General features: G+C 37.2%; 1 long non-coding RNA gene across 2 annotated transcripts in view; it reads right to left on the bottom strand.

Moving 5' to 3' along the window:
- Positions 1 to 1,179: 1,179 nt before the first annotated feature.
- LOC120781176 overlaps positions 1,180 to 20,307 on the bottom strand; it is a 29,201-nt gene continuing 10,073 nt past the window's right edge. Inside the window, exons 3-5 of one of the 2 annotated variants that reach the window (XR_005706021.1) lie at positions 5,435 to 5,556; positions 4,861 to 4,956; positions 1,180 to 1,507 (exon numbers count right to left, since the gene is read on the bottom strand). This is a non-coding gene — a long non-coding RNA (uncharacterized LOC120781176). The remainder of the gene's footprint in view (positions 1,508 to 4,860; positions 4,957 to 5,434; positions 5,557 to 20,307) is intronic. The other variant, XR_005706020.1, reaches the window with a different exon arrangement.

The raw sequence follows: 20,307 nt of genomic DNA, 5'->3' as shown, positions 1-20,307 counted from the left end.
CGGCTACGTCTCAGATGGCCCATCCGTTGAATCCAATTTTAGATGACTCGTTCGAGTATTTTGACTGGCGAATTACATGCGTGATCTTTTTTTCTAAGATTCGAATTGAAGCGGGATTATCCACATAGATTTTGAGCTTTACACATCCTCACAAAAAAAGTCCAACGGTGTGATATTACACCATCTGGGTGGTCAAGAAGATGTGTTTTCTCAATAAATCCATTATTTGATGCGATGTGTGGAAAGCGGCGTCGTCTTATTAAAACGAAATGTCGTCGAGATCACGAGCTTAAATTTCAGGCATCAAATAGTCGGTTATCATGGCTGGTGGTGGTGAGTCAAGCAGAGTCTTGTATCGAATATGTAACAGAGTAAAACATATGTACATGATTATAATGAAGTAGAGGAGGTCGTCTAATTTACAGTAACAAAAGGCTTAGACTGAAGATAAGGTGACCTAAGGCCAGTTATTGACATTATTTATTTAGCTGGTATTGAAGTAAAGTGGAATATACCGTCGTTACTGACCAAACAACGTTTATGTTGGTATTTGAATGAAGACCAAGACCAAAACCGTGACCAAGATCAAGACCAAGACCAAGACCAAGACCAAGACCAAGACCAAGACCAAGACCAAGACCACGACCAAGACCAAGACCAAGACCAAGACCAAGACCAAGACCAAGACCAAGACTAAGACTGAAGATAAGGGAACCTAAACCCAGTTATTGGCATTATTCATGTATTTAGCTGGGAGACAGGTTTTTCTGAAGTCATTAAGATTAATTTAAGAGATTGGTCCACTCACCTTGGGTCGCTGGCAGGCCAACACCGCCAACAGTATGCCGCTTAGTACCTGGCTGCTGGGCTTTTCATAATGCAGATGGCAGGTCGGGCGATGAATATACTGTGGTGCGGACTCCTCATGATATGTCTCTAAACCGGAATCGCCATTTCGAACATCACTAGGATAATCATAGCGCTCCTAAATATGATTTACATCCGTCGATACATCGTCATACTCGTCATCATCCTTATTGACATCCCCATCATTTGCTGGAAAGTGATAAGTGAAAGTATGTATGTATATGTATTTAAAAGAGATTTTTATATTATATTGCTTTTTTAAAAACTTATTTGTTTTTTTTTAATTACTTAATGTTATGTACTCACCGGTGCGAGTGGCCCGCTGCTGCCAAGTATAATCGTACCGCCATCACCATCACATGAGACCCCCGTCAAGCACTGCTGCGCCACTATGTGCTTCGTAAGTGGGTCGCACTTTGCGCTGTGTGTACCGTCGGCCGATTTACATTCAACTCCACGTATCTGCAAGCCCTGCCCACAGGTTACCGAGCGCTATGCCTGTCGCCCAAGGCAAACATACATTCGAAAACATATGAGTGTGCAAGCTGGAGGGCATATCGGAATAGTTAGGTTGTGGCAGAAGTTACATGGTTGAAGCATATTTAAGTATTCAAATGCCTTACGGAGAAAAGAGTTTTTGCTGTTTGCAGAACGCCAACGCAAGTGACATAAAATGTAAGTGAACAAAGTGATAAGGAATTATGAATTATGTAAACGAGTTTGGGATAAAAATTTGTATAAAAATGTTTGTATGTAGGTGTGCATAAAAATATTTGTATGTACTATAATATATATAATTGTTATGGTGAGTACAAAATTATGTCTGACATTATAAAAAAGGCTAACACATATATAAATTCATACTCTGGTAAAAGAACAATAAAATGAAAATGACTGTGAAGTGAAAAAAATTCACAAAAGCGGATGGTGAGTAAATGTGAGTAACAATTTGGAATGCAAAGGATGAAAAACTGTCTCAATTTACGAGGGGAAGCGATGTGAACGTAAATTAAAAAGGAACTTTTTGAATAAAAGGCGGTTTATTATCGACATAGGCTTCTTCACCTCAGCGATACTCCAGTGTTTTAGTCGGTTGGACTTCGTTTTCCGTGATTTTCAAAGTAAGGCCCCGGAGTCTCGATAACTCCTCTTCCGACTCAAACTTCTATCAGGCTAGTGATGTTTGGAAATAAAATAGGGTTAACCTAGCCACATCGGGAATGATTCTGGCAATAGTTTATTCGAATATGATATCAGGTGTTTTTCAGAAAAAAAAAAAAACTCAAAAGGGACTGTTGTTTCTGTAACTCGACATTGAATTAGACCAATATTTCCGCTTAGTAAAACCTCACAACCGTTTGGCCCATTAGCACACCTTCTGAATGTCCGTTAAGTTTACGCCGATAGCCAGTCTTTGACTGGTGAATTGCGAGTCCACTTCAGCCACCGATTTTGACAGTAGCTGTCTAAAATAATGTACTCAACGATAGTAAATTTTCTTTCCGACAATGATGTTATCGGGCGGTTAGCCTAAGTACTTTTTGCACCACCCTTGTATGACTATAAGAGCGAAGCCGAATGGGTTTGCTTGTACGTGGCTTAGTTTAAAAGATTTACATGTGCATATAAAGAATTAAAGCAAATAACCGCGTGTTGAATAGGGACGTTACAATATTTTTTTCCGCTCTTTTGACACTTCTCTTCAGTAAGGTTTGCCATTTTGTCATTGAAAGATATACGAACGAAGGACGAAGTTCCATACATAATGGCATCGAATCTACTTTTACAGGAATAAAGAGTTTTATTGATATCGCAAACGTTTTTACTTTATGTAAATGATTTTGTAGCGCTCTTATTGAAATAAGAGGTTGCCATACCGCTGGAAAATTATTTGAATGTATATGATTGATTATTAGTCATTAGGAAAGGTTACTTAAAAACTTTTGGAAAAGTTTTGGTTTTCTCTGGTTAGCATGTGAAAGAAGTTGTCGTAGCAAACGAATATTGACGTAAATTGAAACCACAATGAAGGCGATGGTATTTTGAGGTGGAGCACTTCTATCAAAAAACTGAGCAGAATCTCAGAAACACTTTGACGCTGGATGAATTTTTATAAAAAAGAGAAAATATTTTCAACCCTCCTCTTAGGCAACTTTGCCTTCCAAGCACATTTAGTCTCTGGCTAAACTTTTATTTTATCAACCAGTTAGACACACTTTCCTTTCCGTAGGAATATCACACTTTCACTACTCAGAAATTTATGAACTATGGTCATCACAAGCCAAACGCGCCGAGGATCCAAAATAAAAGAAAGATGCGACGTTGGATGTTTTTTACACACAACAGACTACCCAATGCGAAAACGTATTTGCGACAGGAAACAAAGCACTTCGATTTTTATACATATATATGTAGTGGCTTAATGTTAATAAATAAAAACATAAGAATATATTTGGAGCCTATCGAGTATTAAGCAAGCATGATGGGATTTATGGTAGAAGTTCTCAATAAAGTTAAAAAGCGTCGTCTCAGGAGATTTATGCTCAACAACCTCTTTAAGCAACTCACTGTAGTTCATTTTGACAAATGTTCATTACTCAGAAGGAGACGCACACGTTCAAGCAGCGTGGAAGGGCTTAGGTGATTTAAAGAGAGCGATTATAGCCACTTCGAATATGTTTATATATACTCGTAATTACAGGTGGATGGGTTAAGAGAATTTGAGACGAGGAAAAGGTTAGGCGTGCAGTCTGGTAGCTTATTGCAGACAGACAGCGCACTTTAGAAGCTCGCCAACGAGTCAACCGCGTTGTAGTTAATGGTGCCGATATTGCTTTTGGTTTTCGTGACTTTTCAGTTGCATTTCAATTCGAGTGTAATTATGATATAAGACAGCAGCAAACATTTAACATAAACACTCTTAAGCTGCCCTCAGGATGCGTGTTGAATGAGAATTTCTGACTGTGTCACGACTGCAAGTAAAGTCTGTGAAGGATTTGTAATGACAGGCAGGTTGTTTAGGGATATAATGTTAATTTAAGGGTATTGTGCTTTTCTTCAAGCTCACAGCTTTTTTATCGTTTTTTTTTCGAATATCGATTACACCACACTTGCCCACTAAACTTCTTATTCAAGAGCAAAGTCTCGGTACTGACCTATGACCTCTTTTCCAAAACCTCTGTCTTTGTTTATTCATATCTCAGTTCAAATCTGTTTCGTTGCCCTACATATATAGCAGAGTAGTATTTTTGTTGTAAGTTCTCCAAACGAACAGTTAGGGATTTTTATTCATTTATTAGTTTATCAACTGGTATTATATGTATGTTCTTTATTTATATCTATCATAGCTTCATTGTTTTTTTAGAGCGAAGTTTGTCGACGTTGTGCCATTTGTTTCGAGGATTTCCCCCAAGTTTCAAGCTGCTCGGTCACAGGGCTTAGCGAAAATCAGCGCTGTTATCATCTTTTAACCTTTGCTATGTTGCAAGGGATCCGCACTTGACCCTGGACAAACGAAACGACAGGTACGATTTCTTTGAAATTTCGGATCCAAATATTATAGTAAAAAAATTGAAATTTTCGCAGACATAAGTTGATTTTATCCGCATTTTTCATGTCACTTCACGGTATTAACTTACTGTATGATCTTTCTTTCTACGCCAATAAAAATAATATGAGCTGTGCATATTAAAAGCGATAAAGTATTACCCTGAAATATACCCAAAATCATAACAGGCTTTTTACCAGCTGTGTATGTAACACACTCCCATGCGGAATTGACGTGAAAAGTGAAAGCTCTACACTAATTAAAGCGCTAACGAGTAATAGAACTCTTAAATTGTCAAAAAAAAGGCAAAGGGATGGATACAAAAAATAAACGATCAAACCATATAACGAAAGAAAAAGCGTCATGAACACGAGCTTTAATGCTTTAGCTCATAGCACAAAACCCTACACATGCACACACATTTCAATATTACGGAGAATACTTACACCAGTCTACTTCTCCACCTCTCATATTGGGCACTTCTCAATCGTGCAGGGCTCCTGTGTGCTTGGCTTTGGCGCTCAACACGTCACATCCAGTACCTGTAATGAAGGACCCGATGAAAAAACAAAAGAACATCAAAATAAAAGTGAAAATTATAAAAGAAAACCGCGGACAGTTAGGTGAAATTTCACGAAATTGGTCAGGTAACCGCACAACAATATCAAAAACAAAAGAATCGGTTGGTGGGATATATGTTCAGTAGCAATAATTAACAAAATGCCAAGGCGCTTCCAGCTGCGCACTCAAGAGAGCTGAAAGCGCTTTTCGATAGCCTTCAAAACGTTCGGAACGGAAAGTTCTAAAGCAATAAACTGCGTAAAGTGTGGCAACACCACGCAAGTACGCGCTGAGTAGAGTGTATGAAACGAAGCGCCAAACTGTGTACGAATAATATCTGATCTCTCTTGCTGTTATATCACGTTTTTGTTTTTATTTCATACATTTTTATTGTTGTTTGGTTGTATTTTTTTCGTTCCCGACGCCCTGTTGCTATTTTATTACTCAATTTGCGCTTACCGTTATCTTGATGCCATTATTCTCCTTTGCGCACACCACCATACGCTCACAGTAGCTAGGTCAACAGAGACGGCTGCATGGACTCCAGTCATCAGTGATCCACCTGAAGCAAACTAAAAGAACTTAAAGAAAATGGTTGCTTTTTGATAAAGAGTAGATAATATAAGCTAAGGAGAAGAAAATAAAACGATGATACTAGTAGGTTAAAAATTGTTGTGAAGTTATTGCAAAAGCGTAATTTGTAATTAAAGTAACTTGCTAAAGAAGTTTAAATAAATTTTTGTTATAAAGGAGAAAAACTATGTTTAGTATTCCGAGGCCCATTTGATTTCGTGCAGCTTGGTTAGGTTAGGTTAGCTGGCAGATCTAGAGCGATGGTACGTTGAATACTGTATGTAGTTCTTTGTGAAGCCACAGAAGAGAAGAACTCTGTGTTCGAACTTACAAATTAACAAAAACTTAGCAGCAAATACAAATTTGCACAGGCATTAAATTTCCATTCCCACCAGTTCGGTGAAATATCTGAAGATATGCGCTCCCAAGTGCTTAAGTCTTGACCTCCCAAATGCGGGACAGTCAAAAAGGGTTGTTGTTTGCACTTCTTCTTTTATTCAGCTTCTGCAGATGGCATCTGGTAAGATCCCTAGCCTTACAGTGTAGTCGCAAATCGGGCAATGGTCTGTTAAAAGCCCCACAGAGAGGAGCTAGCCTTACTGAGGGCAAAGAGATCACTAGATGTCGTGCGATCAATCTTGGACCAAAGGACTTTTGCGGCAGCGCACGTACCAATTGGTGCCCCAACGCAAGCCAAGCTTCCGCGAAGCACAGCACCGACCGCTCTCATTCTACCGATAGCGGTTTCCTGCGATTCCTCTGTGGCCTGTCACCATAAAGAAGCTCACTATCCCTCTCCTCCAATAGCCTCTTCATCCCCACAAATTCTTCGCCGGTGCCTTTTTTACTCTCTCTTTTCTCCCTTTTCTCCCGGAAGTTGAATATCCATGAAAGCTTACTATCCAAAATGAGCCTTAGATATTTTACATACTGTATCCACCGGTTGGAGACGGATGTCTCTTATTTGCGGCAGCGGTGCCGCCAAGATCTTGTATCTTCTAGTATATAATGAAATAATCGGATTTAATTGGGTTTATGGCAAGACCACTTCCGACTACCAAATTTGTTACGATAAAAGATACACCTGCGTTAACTCGTACACGGTACCATAAGCTCTAGATCGTCGGCAAAGGAAATCCCCCGGCAGCCTCGATCCTCAAGTATTTTAAGCCGGTCCTTAGAATCAATTACTTTACCTAACAAACTACGGATCGAAAGCCGGTTTCGGGCCACCGAAAGCCTGACATCTGGCATGGCCATGTACTGTCGATAGTAAACAAGTGAAATGATAAACGCACCGACACACATGAATGCAAAAGCTTATGGTGCCAGTGACAAGAGAACTTAGCTTGGTGGGCAGGTGAGGATGGTGCAGTGAAGCACTGATGATTCCGGTTTTTGCGGACCGCACATGGAGCTCTCGACTTCTACACCAGTGACACGGTATCGACACACCGGTTGAGATATCTTAAAGCTGGCGGGCGAAAAAGCCAAGAGAAAGAGGGAGGAGCAAATGAAATAAACGGAAAATAAAAGTTGGTTGGCGGAAAAAAAATAAAACCTTGAAAATTTTAGATTTTATATAAAGGGAGAAAACACTAAAGGCATGTATAACGGGTGGCAAGATAAGACCATCGACATGCATTTCTCTCAATGGTAGTGAAAAATCGATGTAAAAACAAAATCACAGAGACATACGCGAACGACAGACAAAGTGAAAGTGACTGCAATAAAGATGAAAATAAGACAAGATCCATGGAGCGCGTGGGCGGTAATGGCGCCAAGTAGCAGACTCAGAAACTAAAGCACGGTGAATGCCACAGGCGACACAGAGCAGTGCAAAGTCATAGCAGAATTTAAGTGCTTAAGTGGCTACGCTGCATCAGCGATGAGAAGCAGGAACGCAAAGTGAAGATATGAATGTCTGTGTCACCAAACATACAAGCAGACAAACGGTTATAGAATAAAGAAGAGGTAAGAGTTACATCCTCTACACACTTCAGACTTGCCAAGTGGTGTGCCGTTCCACTAGTGTACTTTGGAAGCACACCATAGACGGCATGGCATTAGCGTAACAGAACGTACTCGATCACGTCACCATTCAATTATAGCGTAGCGTTAACAAAATACATCTTTGTACCTATCTATGGCTGCGCAGTTATGCATGCTGGAGCAACGCCCCGATAGTTTTCGACAGTGTAAGTGAGGGGGATACGCACGGAACCTCAAGAAGTTGACGATGCGCTCTAAGCAGAGAAATCAGATTGAGAAAATGAATTTGAGTGGCATGTGTGACGGGCGCACGTACTAACAATTTAACATGGTTGTTGATATAGGACATTATGACATCCCTGGGGGAAATTTTATGTTGGGTGTTGTTTTTAATTATATTAAAACCGATTATTATATATTGTGTTTTGATTTGACTCCCACGATTCAGTAGTCGGACAATTGGAAACAAAAAATTGTTAGGCTAATGCAACTCTACAAGTAAGAGCAAGAGTTTTTAAAAATCTTAAAGCTGCAAATATTATTTAGAAGAACTGCCACCAAATTAAAATTTTTAATAAATATGATGAGATAATCATTAGAAATGCAAGGCTAAGGAGATTTGTAAAAGCTTTCAATTGAAAATAATTTTGAAAAATTTGCCCATTGTTTTACATTTTTATGCAATAAAATCTGTAAAATGTAAATAAGATGCCGTAACAGTAAATCCACTAGCCATTATCATTTGTCAACAATAAACCCAACTTCTTACAATCTTAACCGTTACCGTTACCGCGGTTATGCAAATATATAATATATGAGATATAATATAATTCACCCTAATCTACTTCAATTAGTATTGGACAATTCTGAAAGTATGTATTATATACAATCAAATATATGGCATACACTGATCGTAGAACTGCCCTAGTTTCACATTATTGAGAAAAGCTGTGCAGCAATTTTATTCAACTTGACCTGATTTCGGCAGATTCAAATTACAAATGCAATAAAATTTCAATCAAGAATTAATAAAAAAGTTTTTATTTACGAATATCACTTCTTTTAGGAAGAGTACACTCAGTGTTCAAAACAAGAAAATTAAAGCCCAAAAGGGAAACGAGATACAAGTTGATAATTTTTCTGAAGTCCAGAGAGCACTGAATATGTCTATCGCCTTTCTTTGTTGTTCCGGATTAACCCATGATTTTCTCCTTTTAGGATTCTTAAAATTAATCCATTTTTCCTCGACAGTGAAACTTTTATACAAAACTTCTTTTCTTTCGTGCTTTTGGAGCAAAATTTTATAAATAACCTTACGGTTTCGCGTTTGTATTTCATTCAATTAATTTCCATACTTTTGAAATGAATGAATGAAAAAATATGCCGTTGTTTGTTCAATGACTGTGAAGTTATTGAATATATTTGACACATTTCATGCCAATCAAACAGAAAAAATATAAGACTCGTTCACAACAAACGTTCCCTACCAACATATTTGTATCTTAATACTCACTTCATACCGGTACTCCTCCACTCACACTTCATTCACGCGTGCACGCTGGATCATACAACAAAAAGACCCAGTGCAAAGCAAGCAACAAGCGCCCATTTGCAGTGTTCCTTCACATTTCAATTCCACACACGTCATGGCCAAATGGTTTGGTTATTTGCTTTTGCTACAGAGGAGGCAAACGCTTTTGCTCTACTAGTAACAGTTCACTGCCTATTCAAGCTTTCAGACAGTCTATGGCATTTGGTTGAAACAAAAAACACAAAAAAGAGTGAACTGAAATGGAGAAATATGTTGCAAAAACAGCTGCTGTGGCATGCAACAGTCGGCAGGATATATCAGGAATACAAGTGTTAAATAAGAGTTTTTGTGAATGCTGCCAACAGCTGCGAAAATCTTACAATCAGAAGCACGATAAAAATTTACCATATACTCATCATTGTCTGGGAAGAAGGAAAGTGAAATTAGTATTTAAGTATCCATTACAGAATTACCCTATGACAATGCAGGAAGGCGATACAAGTCATAACAGGAGGGAGGCTGGCAGTGTTTGTGTTTTGGGGGCTTAGTTTATGAAGTATGAGTATAGATTTATGGTAAGGTAAGGTTTCAGCACAGAATGTCGTGGCAACTAATAAATAAGGAAATTGGTGCAGTGAAGCAGTGAAGCAGGTCAAGATGATTTGGCCCAGGTTGTCAAATTTTGCATTCAGTTTAGTTTACAGGTACAAGCATTACTAAAAATTGATAATAAGATGTTGTGTTATTATAAAAAAAATAGCTTAGAAAAATTAAAATTTTTCCAAAATAGCTATTTATTTCTCAACACAGCTTCTGTTTAGCTCGTCAAACTTCACACAGCGATGATTCAACTACAGTTAGTCGTCTGAAAAGTACGTTCTATTGAGATCTGAGAGTGACTACTTCAAGTTTGGAAACAAAAAGCAGTCGCACATGGCGAAATCTGGACAATACGGTAAAGGGTATGCAAGTTTATTGCCGATATGTGGCAAGCAACTTTTTCACCAAATTTGGTCATATTTTCTTCAATTGTGTCGGATCGGCCAAATAATTCTTTAGATGCCAACATTTGAATGAACGATCTGCCAATACGAAATCCGGAATTTTTGCCTTATTATCCTACTTGTTAGTCGTTTTCATAGTTCCTGCGCATAGCTTATCAAAAGCCAATGTTCAACAACGTTGAATCCCTGTAAACCAATTTCTGAAGGACGCTTACGAATGAGAAGGATCAGAATAAACATCATACTTTAAATTCGCTGCTCTGCTTTGACTGAAAAAGTCGTCCATATTCCCTTAGGTTTCATATTTCATATGTATGTGTACCCGTAGTATATTTTTTGTGATAGTGCCTCTAAGTGGACTTCTCTCATAGCTTATGTAGATCGCTGGTTAATATTAAAGAAGAGCATATTTCCAAAGCTTGATTTCCTTGAACCTGAAAAGTTTGAGAATTTAAGAACATAGGTGAACTTAGGAATTTGATGGTCATTTTCAACTCAACTTTCTCTCAAATCTAAAGCAAGATTTTTCCATTATATTAAATTTTAGGTGTTCAACTTTTAGTTATATATGTATTTGCTGTAAATTTTACCTTGAAAGCCACCTTCCCCTTTTAAAGCTACTGCACGCGTTGTTTCTGTGAAATGTGTAACCATAGGTCATGTTGCCTGCGACAACAACCTAAATTGGAAAATTAATGTCAGCTAAGAATATGTGTGAGCATGTTTAGCACATACATATGTATGTACATTCCCATAAATTTGCGTAGACGCATGAACATGTCGTGCTGCCACTTTATCTTGCAGAGTTATGGAGTAGTCCCTTCGATCATACCCAGGCCGAGCTGCTGTTCGCTGTTTGGTAAACATATATACTTTGATACAAATACATTTTTGCCTGTGTATACCAAGGGCATACCAAAATAACTTCCAGCACTTTGCCTCATTTACCATTCCGGTAATTATTTATTTAAGAGTTGAAACAATTTCAATAATTCATTTCGCATGACGCATCATTTCAGCCAAAACCAAACGTGTTGCTGAACGAGGAATGTGTTATGAAGTTTGATACAAGTGAAGGTGGCTGGTGATAGTTAATTATAAAAGCATACATATATTATATGTAGTAAGTGTAAAACTGAGCGGAAATGGACATTGCGGATATGAAGAAAGAAAGAAAATAAGATATATTTAAAAACACAAATACTAATTTACGCTCTGATAGTGTATCTGTAAACTTTTCCTCCCAACTGTTTATATTTCTTATGACTCGTGTGTGTTGCGGATTATTTTCTATGAATGTGTCAGCTCTTTATTTACAAAGTCAGTAAATCAATATGAGTCGCATAGCTGTAAGGAAGGGAAAAGCCTGCTAAATATGCCTGAGCGTGTCTCTCGTTAAGTATTCAATCAACCAAATTCTTCGCCTGCTATATGTATGTATGCAATGTTAATGTACACGCGTTTTCTGCTTTCCGCTTTAAACAAAAGAGAACAAGTAAGGAAGGGCTAAGTTCGGGTGTCACCGAACATTTTATACTCTCGCATCGTAAAGTGATAATCGAGATTTCATAATACGTCATTTACATATTTTTCAAATACCGTATTTTTGTAAAGTTTTATTCCGCTATCATCATTGGTTCCTAATGTTTATACTCGTATTATACAGAGAAGGCATCAGATGGAATTCAAAATAGCGTTATATTGGAAGAAGGCGTGGTTGTGAACCGATTTCACCCATATTTCGTACATGTCATCAGGGTGTTAAGAAAATATTATATACCGAATTTCATTGAAATCGGTCTAGTAGCTCCTGAGATACGGTTCTTGGTCCATAAGTGGGCGGCGCCACGACCATTTTCAAATTTAAAAAAAAGGCTGGGTGCAGATTCCTTCTGCCACTTCTTCCGTAAAATTTAGTGTTTCTGACGTTTTTTGTTAGTCGGTTAACGCACTTTTAGTGATTTTGAACATAACCTTTGTATGGGAGGTGGGCGTGGTTATTATCCGATTTCTTTCATTTTTGAACTCTGTATGGAAATGCCTGAAGAAAACGACTTTGTAGACTTTGGTTGACATAGCTATAGTAGTTTCCGAGATATGTACAAAAAACTTAGTAGGGGGCGGGGCCACGCCCACTTTTCCAAAACAATTGCGTCCAAATATGCCCCTCTCTAATGCGATCTTTTGTGCCAAATTTCACTTTAATATCTTTATTTATGGCTTAGTTATGACACTTTATAGGTTTTCGGTTTCCGCCATTTTGTGAGCGTGGCAGTAGGCCGATTTTGCCCATCTTCGAACTTAACCTTCTTATGGAGCCAAGGAATACGTGTACCAAGTTTCATCATGATATCTCAATTTTTACTCAAGTTACAGCTTGCACGGACGGACGGACGGACAGACAGACATCCGGATTTCAACTCTACTCGTCGCCCTGATCACTTTGGTATATATAACCCTATATCTGACTCTTTTAATTTTAGGACTTACAAACAACCGTTATGTGAACAAAACTATAATACTCTCGTTAGCAACATTGTTGCGAGAGTATAAAAATGGGAGACAGATGGCTGGATCCAGCGAATAATTCTGAATCAGCTGTCGTTGCCTTGACAAGGGATGAACTTTTGGCACATTTAGGAATCTATACACATGTGTACATGTCCTTAAAAATTAGTGTGTGTACTTCAGCACAAAAAGAAACATGCAAAAACAGAAGTGTTTAATATAAAAGTGTATACTGCTTGGGCATTTGCTTTATAAGGTCTCAGCATACCGCTTGGTCACCCATTTCGATTGCCTTTTATCCTTTTATTGGTAGAAACGTTACCAAAGTTTGCGCTGTCTTTCAATCAATTTGACTGACATTATTTTGTCATTAATTTTCAATGGGTTTTTGGTAAATTTGGGAATTTAGTTTGTGAAGTCAGCGCAATGACATTTAAGAAGTAAACAAGCACGAGAAAAGGTATAAGACTATACCTATAGTAATTGGATCCGTATAATAGTAATTCACAAAAGTGGACACGAGACAGAAAAAATAACAATAAATAAATCCCAGACTTTTTTCGAAGAAATAAATATTATACCGTTATAATCAAGATGAGTAAAACTAATAATGTGCGTGAGGAAAGCAGTGATGATTCTTCAATACGATTTATCAACAGATATTCTGGGTTAGGAAGACGTTTATCGTTTTCCTCGGATTAATCGGATTGCAATAGTTCAAACCCAACAAACACAATGATTGGGAGAAAAATAAGTCGTAATACTGTTAAATGGATACGAAATTTAGAAAAGCGTAACCGGATAAAAGGTTTGGCATACAGGAATAGGGGAGGAAAATTAATACCTGCAAAAGCATTTGTCGATATTCAATGCAGATGCAGCCAAATTTCAATTAATAAATTATTTCGGATAAGAGAGAGGCTGCCATGAAAGAATTTTATAGTTTACATAGTCAACGTGACCTCTTTTCTTAAGAGGTTTTGTCAAAGTTGTCGAAATAAAAAGAAGGCGCCCTACGAATGAAACAACAGAACGAAGATCACATTCGTTTTCATATTACTTTCGAAAAGAGGGACTTATTACCGTTTGTAAGAAATATTTTAGAGACACTTAACAGGTGAGTGACGGCAGGATATACGATTGACATTCTAATGAACAATTTACATCTTTGGTTGCAAGCAATAAAATAAACAAGAAAAAACGTTAACTTCGGTTGCACCGAAGCTAATATACCCTTCTTCTGGGTGTTACAAACTTCATGACAAACTTAATATACCCTGTTCAGGATATAATGATACAAATGTTATAAAATATATAAAGTAATTTCCAGCTTACATTTTACATATCAAAACATTTTTTCACCAGATGGTTGGTACCATATATTCAAAACATGTAAAAAGAAAGCGTCGCTTCATCTAATCCAAATGACTCACCACGTTCCTTTAGAACAGTCTATCATTAACTGAATAGTAACCGTCACAGGGATTTCAGTAAATTGGCTTAAAATACACTGGATAAAGTTAGGAAGGTCCAAACCCCAACTCATACAATTCAAATGTGACTATAATGAAGATGCAGAATTTCAAGCCATTAATATAAGAAAATTTTTAGTGGGTAGACCGCAAAGTTTGAAAAATATAGATCAGCCTTCATTATATCCTAAAGGTAGAACTGTTACAAAGTAAAAATGGAGAGACATGATGGAGCTGCTAAAATTCATTCCTCCTGTTAAACACGATTACTATAAGAACTTGTCAACAAATCGAAATGACGAGTCCTCGCATACAGCTGATAAAGAAGACAGTATTTATAATATTGCTCAATTATCCCAAAGTATAATGCCGCCAACATAAAGCTGCTATAAATTAATTACGAAAATTATTTTATAACCGAACTTCCAACATTCATTTTTATGGAAAAGCTGTGATGAAAGTGTATAATAACTAACTTTTTCTGTAATAAAAACTTAAAAATTTAACTTTAATACTTTTTTCAGTTGCCAAATCGATTAATCCATCAGTCACATAAAAACTGTAACATTACTGACTTTTATTTGTTGGCTTATCTATTCTTAATTTTATATACCGTTAGATGAAAGCTACATATATCTGCAATTATGCATTCCACATTATATATTTGAATTCATATTATCAGAGGAGTTTTTAAAAACAATATACATTACATCATCGTGTATCTCAACTTTTCGTTTTATGGAGTTAATCGATGTGAGCACTGAGCGGCTCATATAAATCATCCTCACACGGCTTCCGGAACATGGTACTATATATAGCTCTATGGGTGCTAGAAAGCGGAATAGACCTTAGGCCTCATAGCGATTAAAATCAAATCGCACAGCACAGTTTTCAATGTAGAAGTTTTTCGTTAAGGCGGTATGTATCTCTGATAAATGAGACGATGAGATTAGACTTTGAAGAAATACAATACAAATAAGGAAACTAAATTTGTGAGGACTAGATCTGAATAACGCATTCGATGGAACGATGAGTTGTATGAGATATATGACGACATTGACATAGTTCAGCGAAAAAAAGACAGCGGCTATGCTGGCTAGGTCATGTCGTCCGAATGGACGAAAACGCTTCAGCTCTGAAAATATTCGACGCAGTATCCGCCGTAGGAAGCAGAGGAAGGGGTAGACCTCCACTTCGTTGGAAGGACCAAGTGGAGAAGAACCTGGCTTCGCTTGTAATATCCAATCTGTGCCCCGTAGCGAAAAGAAGAAACGACTGGCGCGCTGTTGTTAACACGGCAATAATCGCGTAAGCGGTGTCTACGCCAGTAAAAAGTATACGTACACCTTTATACCTAAAATAAAAGTAGTCCTGGAAAAAACGAAATTTAACTGTTTAGGACAGAACCACTAAAACTGCAAGCCAGCACAACGTTAGAACCACAGGTGAACACCAAATCAAACCACTCACAATTCAAGCAAACAAACAAACAACGACAATCCAAATTACTCCAAAGGCTGTCGCATTTACCGTTACTGTCATTTAGTTAAAGCGCTTTGCGCATTTTGCCACTCACAGTAAATGATGGAAGTCGCCTAAAGCTTACTAGCACTCACGCCGGCGCTTTCATAAACTACAACAGTAATGGTAGTAAGGTTTTTGAGAGACAATTGCTTGTCTGTTGAACAGTCGGACACCGTCATTGCCACTAAACTACTGACGACCTAAGTTCTTGTTCTTTAGACAAGACTCTGTGAGTGTGTGTGAAGGTGAGAATGAATTAGAGTGGTATTAACAACGCCGCCAGACGTTCTGATCCGCTACTTACATTCAACGCTTCGTCTGGTTTTCCGCAATTTGCTCATTACTTTTTATTTAGTTTAGGTTTTTTGGGCCGTCCACCGCGAGAGTGAGAAAAGTATGGGGAAACCTTATACTGCCTTATATGTATTAGCCGCTGATCTAATAGTCATTGGCGGCAATGCGAATGAATTGTCGTTGCAAACAAGACAATGAATGCTCCCTTCTGCGCTCAGTCCACCATTTTTACAAAGGCGGACATTTTTACTTGTACCTCGTTTACCTTCCACTTTTTGTGTGTCTTGTCTAATCAGCTGGCAGCTTGGCTGCTAATAACTGTGTAGACTGCCTGCTTAAATGCGATAGCACAAACAACAAACATAACCTTAAATAGCGATTAGTTTATGAGCACTTATGTCAGTTAAAGTAGTTGTCAGCTGAGAGCAGTTGTTGTCAATATGCTTTTTTTATAAGTTGTCGTCTGGCGTTTCTAATGCGAATTCATTTACTTTCCTCTTTACCTTCTTTTATAGAAAAAAGTAATGATATTTTGCACATGGATAAATAAAATGAAAAAAAAAAACAACAAAGAGGAAAGAAATGTGTGTTGGGTAAAGTTTGAAAAAGCAAGAATTGTGTATTTCAAGGCAGCCAAGTATATCTGCATATTTATTAATAAAAGGTTAACATAATTCCATTGAAGAAAACGGCGTTTAACAGTTTTGAGGACTGAACGGAATAAACTGAGAGTTTAAGCGTAATCTAAAGTAACTAGGTCCTCACAGACATAGCATTATATATAAGTAAATAACTGCAGCCGAAATAAAAATCCATTAAAGTCTCGTTTCTCTTTTTCATTAAAAATTATAAGGATTTCGTCTTCGATTTTCGGTGGTATCAGAGTGTTACCAATTCTTTATGATCTCAAATGCATAACTTTCAAACTTTTTCAGAAATTCAGGAAATATTAAAATTCTGGTATTTCTCGATTTTCTTGAACGGAAAGACTTAAATTATATATTTTTGAAATATTCCAAATGTTAAAACAAAATTTAACTATCCGGTTAAAGGTATACAATTATTGTTGCTTGTATGTTTATTTACGACTTAGTGATTAGTCGGATTTTATCAGAATATGGGTTCCCTCGGGTAAAAAACAGCCTTTTTCAAGATTTTTTTTTTATGTAAAAAAAGAAATAATATAATTAGACTTTTTTATTGTTACAAACATACACTATTAACAAAAAAATTCTGAAATGTTTGAAAAAATAAACTCTTTAAACTCAGCCATTGCGGCGCCACTTACGGTGACCCCTCGGAAAAGAGATCCGCCCGCGTTGGCAGAATAACTCTTCACAGAATCATCTAGAGTGAAAAACCTTAACTTAGAACTTAACCAAAGAGAAAAACAATAAAAATTGAATTTTTGGCAGACATTTTTACAAAACACTAAAAATTTTAAATTTCCCGATATTTTTTTTTTTTCAAATAGTGTAATCAAAAAAAAATTGTTCATCCAAGTTTTTAAGAATTGTATCTCATAAACCTGTCTAAAATTTCTCGAATATCGGGTGAGTAGTTCTTGAGAAATCTTGCCAACCGACTTCAGAAACACTGTTTCGAGAAAAACGCGTTTAAAGACGGCGCATTTAGCTTAGCTAGCGTCGAGCGCATAAGTTCACAAGGCTTCATATCCGAAACTGCTACTTCTTAAATTTAAGAAAATATTCTAAAGGTGTTGTATAATTTAATAAGGCTTTAAAAGGATCGATGTTTTGAAACCCCAAAACCCATGTAACCGCTTAATAATGTAGTCAAGTGGAAAGTATTGTAGATTTTAGAAACTTTTAAGGTATTAGTGGCTTTAAAATTTTATAAATTATATATATATAATGACTTCTTTTTATTTCCGTTCGTAAAAACTAAACAAAGATGTCAACGTTTTTCGACATCTGAAGAGGTGGTTGGCGTTCAATAGGCATGGTTTGAAGGTTTCCCAATCAGAGTGGCAAAAGTGCTTAGACAATTTTTTTAAAAACGCATGCAGAAGTACAAAGATCTTAATAAAGAATATTTTGAAAAATAATAAAGTGAGTTTCGATGATTAAAATTAATTATTGTTCTCGAGTCCCGGAATGTGAAAAGCAACACTCGTACGAATAAATTTAAGTTCAAGCGGATGCATGTCGTTGTGTTGCTTTTCAATCTCGACGTAAACAGAGGACTGTTAAATGTGGACGAAAAAGTTTAGAATTAACACATATGTATGTACACTCATTCAATGAAGCAAACCGAGTGCTTACACTGCCACTTGAGCTGAATGCCAATGAACTCTCACGTATAGAAGTTGTAAAGAACAACTAGCAGAACGACTGACGCATACAACCCATTTAAAAGCTCGGAAATATTTTTTGCAATGCTTTTTGTTTTTTGTAAAGGTTGTACTTCGAGTGTTATAAGTGCATAGTCGTTTTTGATCATTAGACATTAAGTGCACGTGGAAAGTTGGTATATCGAAACACTTGAATTTTAACATTTCGAATTTTTCATTATTCCTGTTATATATATTATGACCAAAAAGTACCCGGATATTGTAAATAAAACGCAAACTATTTAATTATCCATCAGTATTGATTTTATCGCCTCTAAATTAATCCCCATCATATGTAATACACCTACGTCAACGATTTTTCTAGTCCTCGAAACACTTTTTATACGAATCTTTTGGTTCCATGAAACGGCAATTTGAATTTGGGGAACAAGAAAAAATTATACGGAGCCCAATCTGGTAAACACGGTGGTTGTTCGATGATACTCATTGAGGTTTTGGTTTTTGTATAAAATCTATGAGTTGATTTAATGAAGTGAAAAATGGTATTTATATGTAACTTGATACTGTAAATATTTATAGTTGTCTGTATCTTCCCTTTCTTTCCAGAACTTAACGCTCTTTAACGACACTTCCACACAGCTTTCTTCTTCTTAATTGGCGTAGACACCGCTTACGCGATTATAGCCGAGTTAACAGCGCGCCGCGCGTCGTGCGTCGTTTCTTCTTTTCGCTACGTGGCGCCAATTGGATATTCCAAGCAAAGCCAGGTCCCTCTCCACTTGGTCCTTCCAACGGAGTGGAGGTCTTCCTCTTCCTCTGTTTCGCCTTCTCACATTAGCTCGTCTTTGAACGGATGTTCTTAGGCTACCCAGAGGATACTTGGTCAAAGACCGGAAGTAATGAGCTGCTTGAGCCATGTGTAAAAGAATCGTTTCTGGCCACTCCCAAGTGAATGGCGATCAGAGAATTTTCCTCACTTGCGTGAACTTCTACACATGACTCCATCCTCCAGCTTTACCACTGTATAATTTCTAAGAGTTGGTTTCTGCCTTACCGCACTAATCGAATTCTTTCGCTTGTATTTTCGTCGTTATTTCACACCTACTTTATTGTTTTCAGAGCTATATATTCATTAATCCTTCCTTCTTCGTGTACGTGTACATATGTCAATGTCAGCCCGTTCGTGTGCATATCCTTGATTTTTATCCTTAAGCGAACCACTTGAACAAATTGGTTTTGAGATTAAATCTTCCTGCAATGGTCAAAGCTTTTAGTTAACGCGTGTTACAAGAAAAGGAAAAGAAAAGAAAAGGGGAATGAACAAACACAGATTGTATGTAGAATAGTGTGGTGAGTTAAAAACGAGAATTTATTTGCATTAAACCCAGTCAGGTGGCAAACTACCGGATGCACGTTTTCCAAATGGAAAGTGAAATGAACAGTTTAAGGTAAACAAAAGGGTAACCTAACCACAATTTATTGATTTCAATAAAATTTTCTGTGGTTCTGATTCAACTGAATTTAAATCACTGACAACACGAAAGCAAAACCAAAAGCAGATAAAAGACACGGGAAGACGATCGTGAAGTGCTAAAAAGAGCAGCAAAGTTTTAGGTCAATGGATTTCGTTCAGTGAAGCGTGATGGTTAAATAAAGGAAGTGAAAGGTGTTGAAAGCATCGCTAGTTGTTAATCAAGATTACTTGCCATAACAGCATATGTATGTATGCGTGGCGTGCTTGGCCAACCTTTTTGCTGCACAAAGCGAGATAATGGCTTTGAAGTAGTCCCAACCTGAGGGCAATTGTAATTGAAATTAATTCTTCGTGAAGGAATGGGTAATGTAAAGACAAGTAGGGTCACACATTCTTCAGTTTGGCTAATTTACAAGTTGTTAAGTAAAATTGTATTTATATTTTGTAATGGCAAAAAAAACGAAAATGAACCTATTTCACTTTGGCCAATTTAATATATGCGCATTTTCGTCGAACAAGCAAAAGCGATGTGTCGGAGGTTGAGTTCACACTATTTGTGTATTAGTGTGACCAGATGTCATATTCTCAAGACATAATTAAAAGCTCTTTGTTTTTTTCTTAATGCTCAAAAAGAGATTATAAATGC

The sequence above is a fragment of the Bactrocera tryoni genome, unplaced genomic scaffold, assembly GCF_016617805.1.
Source record: "Bactrocera tryoni isolate S06 unplaced genomic scaffold, CSIRO_BtryS06_freeze2 scaffold_478, whole genome shotgun sequence".
Taxonomy (NCBI): domain Eukaryota; kingdom Metazoa; phylum Arthropoda; class Insecta; order Diptera; family Tephritidae; genus Bactrocera; species Bactrocera tryoni.
Note: the sequence above shows the minus strand (reverse complement) of the source record. Positions and strands in the feature narration are given on the sequence as shown.